This window comes from Macaca fascicularis, chromosome 7 (genome assembly GCF_037993035.2).
Source record: "Macaca fascicularis isolate 582-1 chromosome 7, T2T-MFA8v1.1".
NCBI classification, from domain to species: Eukaryota; Metazoa; Chordata; class Mammalia; order Primates; family Cercopithecidae; genus Macaca; species Macaca fascicularis.
Window position 1 is genome coordinate 23314022 of NC_088381.1, and position 9474 is coordinate 23323495.

Below are 9474 nucleotides of genomic sequence, written 5' to 3' on the forward strand. Positions count from 1 at the left end.
CCATTGATTATATGTCCCTTTTAACTTGCATTAATATTATTACATATTGTTCTTTAAAGGTACAGCCAGTATTTATAGACTAAGGTATTATAATGCAGCCCTCTTTGATAAAACTTTCAACTTATCTTAAAATATTTATGAAGGCCCTGAAAGATATAAAATAAAAAGAAGCTAGAAACTAAGAGTATTAGTTATTAAAAATAACAAGGGCAATTTTATTATTGTTAGATAATTTTTGCTAATTATAACATGAATGGTCTGTATTGAAAAGCAATTTGTCACTTTCATTAGTTTTGTCCTAAATGTGCAACAATTATATGAAAACCACCACCAGTTTAATCTTGAAAAATGTATACATTTCATATAGGTATAGATAGAAGTTGGCCCTGGGACCCCTGTGAATATAGCTCAGGCCTCTCTAGTTATACATGCAACAAGGAGAATATAGAAAGTGGTCACAACACGGGGTAATCAATGTGTTCAGAACACCTGAGGGATGGGATGGGGTGTGTGTGTGTGTGTGTGTGTGTGTGTGTGTGTGTGTGTGTGTGTGTGTTTGTCCTGCACATTTTGAGAGCTATAACGTATTCCTCTTTCATTCATCTAGGATGGCCTGGGGTGAGGTGAATTTGCAGGATGCCAGTGACTCCTTGTGGAATTCTGGCTTTGATTGCCCTAAATCAGTGTCTCTTATTCCTTCTTCCTGTTCTTTAGAAGAGTACCCCCAAGACTTCTGGAAACATAGGTGAAGGGGCTGGAAATCTGCCTGGTGTCCATTCTGCCCACAATGCCAGCAGGCCCTATGGAAGGAGTGAGGAAAGCACAGGTCAAGAGGGAGACCCTCTCATGCCTGGATTCAGCCTGTGCCCAGATAACTTGTTTGGCTTGACTATGCACCACAGATTCATGCCACCCCCCACCTCCCCCCCCCCCCCCACACACACACGCGGGCACACACACATGCACTGTTGCCTTAAAGTGCCTCTAAACTTCCCACCTCTATACCATCATCTGATGAGGAGTATCTTAATTTTTTCTATCAACGGCCATTTTTGTCAACTCTTAGGCATTTGCCTAGGGATAGCAGCATGAGGGGAAAAAAAAATATTCATTCTAGAGACAGAAAACATGGTTCAAGCCTCCATTGCCACTTTTCAACTATTTGACTTTAGTTAAGCTACTTGATCCCTCTGAGCCTCAGAGATCAGCCTCAAAATGCCAGACTTATTACCAAAGGCAGTTCTCTACTAATGAGAGAGGAATTGGTGATAAATACTGCAACTTCCCAATCTCTTGATAGACAATTCCAAGTAATAATTTGCACAGTTCCTCAAAGGTCCCTAGAAGGATTAAGCTCCAGTTTCACACAGTAGTAATCACTCCACTAATGCACAGTACAACGGTGCAGTTACTTATCTTCCCCAATCCCACACTGTGCTTCCTGAGATCACCTCTCCTACAAACTCCTGCCTTCAACTCCTTGTGTTAGCTTCTAGAAGAACTGAAACAAATCATCTCATTATGTTTTAGACAATCCACAGTAATTCTCCAAGATAAATTCAACATCTGCTTGTTCAAACAGGCAGTTTAAATAATGGTGTGGTAGGAATAAGCACTTCTGCAAGTTTCAAATCTTTGACAGTGGCAATTAATTCCTTACTTCCTTCAAGAAGTGCTATTGCTTCTGATTTTGCTGTCATGGCAAAAGGTCGACACCAAGAATGTAAATGTAGCTTTTGCTATGTAATAACCCTCATTTCATGGATCAGTGTACCAATGCTTGGATTCTGCCAGCTGCTAGGTAGGTAGATAGTTAGGGAGACACGGAGAGAGATGGTTTCACTATATATGCCAGGACTGGGGAAATAATCACAGATATGTGTGGTCCCAATTGGACCCACACAGAGATGGACTCTGGTCAAGACTCTTCCCATCATCTAATATTAGTAAGCCACATTTTGACCAGTGGCCATCATGGTAGAGATGGAAGTGGTGAGGTTAAGAATTAGCTTTTCCTCAGTGTCACTAATAACCTACGGAAAACCTTAAAAAAAAAAAAAATCTCCTTTTCCACTGCACACACCCTGGAAAAGGGCCACACATCTTAAAGGCTTGGAGAAAGAGTTATAGCCTATATTGTGGCCACATTGCCAAAAATCTAGGCCCCACCTCAGACAAGGAGCTCTGGGTCTTCAAACTGAATAAGGGGCTATGAATTACCATTACCACTATGGATGTGTCAGGTTTCTTCCTATGTGACCTAGAATGTATTTGTTTATATATGTCTAGACTGTCCCTCCATTTCATTCCTAGTGTTCCCACCTTTGATTCCTTATCAACACAGAAGCCTGGGAATCAAAACACTCCAAGTTCCATTCTGTTAATCACCCATGGAAATTGGGACCACTTGTGCTGAAGTGCTACCACCTGTGTCTACTATTCTGCGCTCCATTTATTTCTACTATAACTAGGGAGCCCAACTACATGCTGGTATCATCTATGATCATTTTTAGTCTTCAGAGGACAGACTCCAAAGAACATTTTATTGTTTTGTTTTTGTTTTTGTTTTTGCCATGAAAGGCGTGTTCATTAGGTTTCCCTAAGGTTAAAGGATGGCTGAGCATGTTACACATAGTGTGTTCATGCCAACATTTCTATGTCCTTGAATTTTCAAAATCCTGCCTCTAGATTATGCTTGGGAAGTCCCACCACCTCCGTTCCCTACAGTGACATCTTTAAGACCAGGCACACAGTCATACACATGAGCCAACATCATAATCACAAATTACAGATGACTATATTCATCCAATAACATAGGCAGGACCCGACTTTCCATTTTGTCATTTTTCATCGAATGCCCTTACAACCATTTCCATACAAGCTTCCTTGACTGTTGCAGATACAAATCAGCAAGATTCCGCACTATTTAGGTGTCTATGTTATCTCCTCCTTGAATGGACATTGTGCTTCCCTGGGGCTCTGCTGGAAAATAACTGTAGTAATTGGTCTGGAGGAAATCGTGGATGGTGGGCTTGGGTCCTGAAGATAATCTGCATCTCTTTATAATGCCAGATCTCCATTTGAAGTTCTTGGAAAAGTTCTAGGCAAAGAAAGTTTGGTTTCGTCATTTAGGTGAGAGAGGGGCTGTTTTCATAGCTGAGAAAGATTTTGCAGCAATTTTCAATTTAAGATTAACAGAATGGAACTTGGAGTGTTTTGATTCCCAGGCTTCTGTGTTGATAAGGAATCAAAGGTGGGAACACTAGGAATGAAATAGAGGGGCAGTCTAGACATATATAAACAAATACATTCTAGGTCACATAGGAAGAAACCTGACTCATCCATAGTGGTAATGGTAATTCATAGCCCCTCATTCAGTTTGAAGACCTAGAGCTCCTTGTCTGAGGAGGGGCCTAGATTTTTGGCAATGTGGCCACAATATAGGCTATAACTCTTTCTCCAAGCCATATTTGAGTGTGCCCAAATTTTGCCCATTCCATGTCTCAGAATCTCTCCAGTTCCTGTTCATTTTACTTTAGAATAAGAGGCCTGGAAAGGATGAGATTTAAGTGATTGTACAATACTATAACTTGTACAATCAAGTTCTGTATCTGATCTTCCACTACATCTGCTTTGCAGCTACAGAAGATAAGGGATTCTTTAGCAATAGTCCAGAGTCATTCTGATTCTGCACCCATGACTTTAGCTCAGAGTGCAAGGCCTCAGTTTAACATTTTCATGTTATGAGCTCTCCGTGGTAGTTACATGCAGTTATCTTAACCCAGTCTTTGTCATCACCACTGTTTGTAAAGCATGCATGTAGAGCAATATCCTATGATTGCCCCATGCCTCACTATTCACTGACACTTCATCCCCCACCACCATGTGTGATTACTTCATTAATTTTGATCCTGCATCATCCCCAAAGAACCTCTCTAGCAAGTGTCCTACAGGAAAGTGACAAGGCCTCCAAGGAGCAGCTGCACCAAGTTTGCAACATCATCAGACACCTCTCTAGTGTACACGTGGCAACTGGAATAAAAGAGCTGCCAGAATAAAGGGGCCTCTGGGAGCTAGGACAATTAGCATGTCTGTGGCAATCATTGTGAAGCAGAGATTTAAAGTCCTACCCTCATTTTAGAAAAATTTAATGCCTGGTGATCACCAGTTCACAGACGGAAGGGAATATTCCTTCTTCCACCTCCAGCTTAGGTATCATCAATTTTTTTCAATGCTTCACAATTTACATCAGCATTTTAATTGTAAGTCCATAGATTTCCACTGAAATGTTTGAAATATATAAAATGTTACATTTCACATTTTAACAAAAACAGCGTAAGGCCTCTGTCTAAAATACTTCTCTCAGGGACCCACTGCCACCCAGAAACTTACAGTTTTCCTACTACCCTAGTGACTTTATTTTGTTGCAAATATGTAGGCAGATTTATTTTCAGGTGGAAGTGAACTGAATTAAAAGTGAAGGTAAATCCTTCTCATCTGATTAAAAATATTATAACTATTTCAGACATTCTATATCAAGTTCTGTATTCCTCACTGCATTTTAAATAAGGATTCATTTTTGAATGTTGATTGTAAAAATAAGACTATAAAATTAAAATGGAAATAAAGAAATATGCCATCTCCCATCAAATAGCACATCAACTTTTATTTCTCTATGCTTCTTTTTAGTATTTTTCTTTATGCTTTCCATCCCAGTAATTACAATGCAAATATGTTATTGTTTTCATTTCACATTTTATCAAGAACATTTATCTGTGTTGCTACGTATCCTTCAAAATTATCATTAAATAATGATATACTGTTTCAGTAAGTACATGCCTCATTATTTAATAATCATTTTCTAAAATTTGGTGTTTTCTATTATTAATGTAAATATAAAATGACATACTGAGAAAAAATGATGAGGTAGGCATGTAAAAAATCACTTTTACATACTTTAAAATAAGGCATAATTTTATGATTCATACTCATGTTCTACATGACATTCTGCAATAACAGTGTTTCAGTATTTACAGAATATAAAGTATAGCCTCAAATAAGTAATGGTCACCAAAGGCTGTCCTCTCCTTTCCTGTGTATTTTTAATCTATGTTGTCATCTTTACTGAGTTCATGTTTTCTTATTCAAGGACCCTAACCCAAAGCTATTTTATGTTTTTACTTCTGTATAACACAATTTGGTAGTTCACTGTTATTTATTCAACTTTCTGCAGAGAGAAAATAATAATAATGGCAGGGTCTAATTCTGATCCAGACTAGGACAGTGAGTGTGTTTTGAGTCCAACTGTCGTCTCCACACTTGTCTGTGCATCATCCCACCAAAAGACATTGGCCATCCCCAGGGTGTTAGATCTGCCCTCTGCTTGAGAAGTGACTGTCATGACGTGTTCATACCTTCCACACTGACTAAAGACTTCATGGCTATTTGGGAGACTGTAAAGAGTTCCCCATGGCTGCAGCTGTGACTGACCTGGGTCCCGATACTCTCTAAGTCTCATTTACTTTATCTAAAAATGAAGGAAATCATGGATAGTCTCCACAGAAGAATTTACATAGACCCTGTAGTGCAGTCATGGAACATTCTGGAAATGAGGAGAGATTGTGATTTACACATACCAACAAAATTACTCTTCGAAGACTTTCCAGCTCTCTCAGACCTTCTCAAGATAGGGTGTGGGGTATGGCTAGGTAATTCAAAGTTTTGACAAGACTTATATTTAGACGCACGGGCTGTTGTCCGTGAATATTTACCTGGCTAGCCAGAACCTCAGTTTGATTTTAAACACTTTGAAGCTCTATTATAGAAAATGCAAGGTTGCATGCCCAGCTAAAATAAAGAAGCAACAGTTATAATAAAATGTAAAAATAAGGTACTACTCCTATTTCTAGCTATAAACTAAAAAATTAGATTGTGGGGAAAGCCATTTTCATCAGAAATATTTAATGAAAAGAATATAGTATATTCATATTATAAATACTCAGCTGTTTATGGAATATCAGATTTTAAAAATTAATTTACTTGCCATTAATATGGCTACTGTTCTATGTACTATACATAATATAGAATTTTAAGGTTTACAAGTCATTACTCATTGCTAAATTGTAAGTGCTTTCATCTTTTCACAAATCAACACTAATAAGTAGTTTTTTCTAGTATGATAGAGTTATAGTTCTAGATATGGTTCTCTATTCCTGAAAACTAGAGCAGAAAAAACTTGTAAGTGTAAAGAGTGTATCAGTCAAGTTCTTCATGAAAGCAACATATAAAGCTTATTATGAACCTTAAGATCTTTCATGAATATTTTCTCAAGTATCCTACATCAAAACTTGTATAGGTCCCACATGACAATAGTTGTCCTTTATTCATGCAGTCATTCATTCATCAATACACGTATACCATCAAGATTTTGATTACTATTATGTAACAGTAGTGGTTCTAGTGCTGAAAAAGTAGAGGTCGTACTTCCTTAAAGGAGATCCCTTGATTCTTGAGAATACCTAAAAGAAATGTTTTGCTTCCAGCAACAAGGCTCACTAGATATTCAGAGAAAATCCCCTAAAGTAATCCTGAATAAAATGAACATATTCCAGAGGCGGGGGTAGGGGGATGGCTTGGAGCCTGGGGGGCAGAGGTTATAGTGGGCCGAGATTGCACCACTGTACTCCAGCCTAGGCGTCAGAGCCAGACCTAGTCAGTCTGTCTGTCTGTCTCTCACTCTCTCTCTCTCTCTCTCTATATATATACACGTTATATATATAATTTATATAAAATAGATTTTATATTTTATAATATATATAATATATATTATATATAAAATAAGTAAGTGTGTGGGTGTGCATGCGTGCGTTTGTGTGTATTACAATGTGTTTGACTTGGTGGCAATTCAGAAAAATTCATCTACAATTGTGAGGAAGCATGAACGCAAGACACTAGCATCTGTCATATCTGGTGGCTGGTGGTGTTAATTTTAATGGCTATTCGCAGGGACAGAAAGCAAAGAATGAATTATTACAGAATGAAGTCATATAACCTATGTATCACAATGAACCCCAAGCTAGGTATTTAGTTTAAAATGATTCCAGGTTGTGATTTATTCTAGGTTCTTTGAAGAAGCAAACAAATCTCTCAGGCCACAAGTAATTATAATAAAGTTTCAAAAGTATGAATTCAAAATCAAAACTCTAGACATAGGATGAAAAAAGAACCAAGAGCATGATTCATCAGAAAGAACAGAGAAGCAGATCACCAATACTGAAGATATAATATTACATTAATCAGATTCACAATATAAAGAAATTATTTTAACATTTTTAATAAGACAAAGGAATTACAGGAATATTAAAGCACAAGGTACTCTCAAAGTTGACAAAACTAAAGTGAAAAAGGAATCTACAGCAAAAGAAAATAGTAATGTAACAATTGGGATAAGCACCAGATTGAACACATTTGAAAAGACAATTTATAAACTGGAATATAGAGCTGAATAAATTAGATTGCAACCTGGAGATATGAAAAGGTGGAAAACACAAAAAAAGAGACAAGAATCAAGGAAGTCTGAGAAATTCCAAAGTATTCAGTCCAAAATATTGTAATAGAGAAAATGGACAAAAAATAATATGTGAGGGGATATGGCTGATAATTGAAAAGGCACTAATTCTTAGATTCTGGAAGCTCAAAAAAGTCTCGACCAAAGTAAGTAACAAAAAATCCACATGTAGAAATACTAGAGTAAAATTGCAGAAAACCAGAGACAATTCTTTAAAGTAGCCATGAAGTAAAAACAGAATATCTGCAAAGAAAAGACAATTCGATTGCTGTCAGATGATTTAATTTTCTTTATTGGACTTCAGATGCAGAAGATTAAATTATGGCTATATTGCAATCTTATTTGTTTCCCCAAGGCTGTTTAAAACATTTTTTCTAAATAATTTCTTCATTGTTTTTCCCATTTTTCATTCTCATTCTTCCACCCCATAAATATCCTAGTATATGTCAAGTGAATAGTCATTACTTGCATGTATGTGTTCTTGTAAAAATTTGTATAAAATAAGAAGATATTATGTTATCTATCTCATCTTGCTTCTTACATTCTTTACTCAGCTCTGTTAAGATCCATTCTTTTTGTGCTGTGTACCTCTCTCATTTCTTCTGATTGCTGACTAGAACTCTATGGTGTACATCCACAGTAATTTAACTATCTTGGTAACCAGATTGTCTCTAATATTTCACCATTAGCAAATACAAAAGTAGTTGAATATATATGTGCATCATTTACAACAGCTAAAATTTGGAAGCAACTTACGTGTCTGTCAACAGATGAATGGATAAAGAAAATGTGCTTATACACAATGGAGTACTATTCAGTCATTAAAAAGAATGAGATTCTGTCATTTGCAACAATATGGATGGAAATGGAGATCATTACGTTAGTAAAATAAACCCAGCACAGAAAGACACACATCACATGTTCTCACATATTTATGGGATATAAAAATCAAGACAATTGAACTCATGGATATAGAGAGTAGAAGGATGGTTACCAGAGGCTGGGGAGGTTTGCAGGGCTTGGGGAGAAGTTGGGACGGTTCATGGGTACAAAAAATATATATAGAGACATAATGAATGAGATCTACTATTTGAGCGCACAACAGGGTGACTATAGTCAATAATAACTTAATTGTACATTCTAAAAAGTGTAATTGAATTGTTTGTAATTCAAAGGATAAATGCTTGGGGGGATGGATATCCCATTCTCCATGATGTGCACATTTCATATTGCATGCCTGTATCAAAATATCTCTATGTACCCCATAAATATGTACACCAACTATGTACTCACAAAAATTAAAAAATTTTTCTTAAATAAGATAAATGCAATAAAAATTTTGACTACAACTGCATTAGATTTTTGCATTAATCTGGAAAGAACTGATATATTATATTAGAATTTCCTATCTAAGAATGAGGACGATTAATCTCCTTATTTAGATGTCCTGTGTCTTTCACTGTAGCTTCAGTGCTTTCTTCACAGAAGTATTATGCATTCTAGAATAAGTTATCTAGATATTTGTATTTTTCTCTCATGTAAAGTCTGTCTTTAATTACGATTCCCAGTTTATATTAGTGTGAAAAAGATTCGTATTTTGATGTTGATTTTGTATCCAGCAAAGTTCTAAACTTCCCCCAGTTTTCTAGTAGTTTTGTTGTTAATCTGTTTGGTTTTTAGATAATCATATCACCTGACAAAAATGACAGTTTAAAATTTTTATTTCCTTATAGCATTGGGCAACACCACCAGTCTTTATTCAAGAGTAAGGCAAAAATGTGTACGGTGTAGTATTCCTGATTTTTAAAATAAGCCATCAGAGGTTACTTCAGGTATTTGATATATAAACATATATTTAAGAAAATTTGCTTTTATTCAAAGATTAAGAGTTTTTAATCATTAATAAG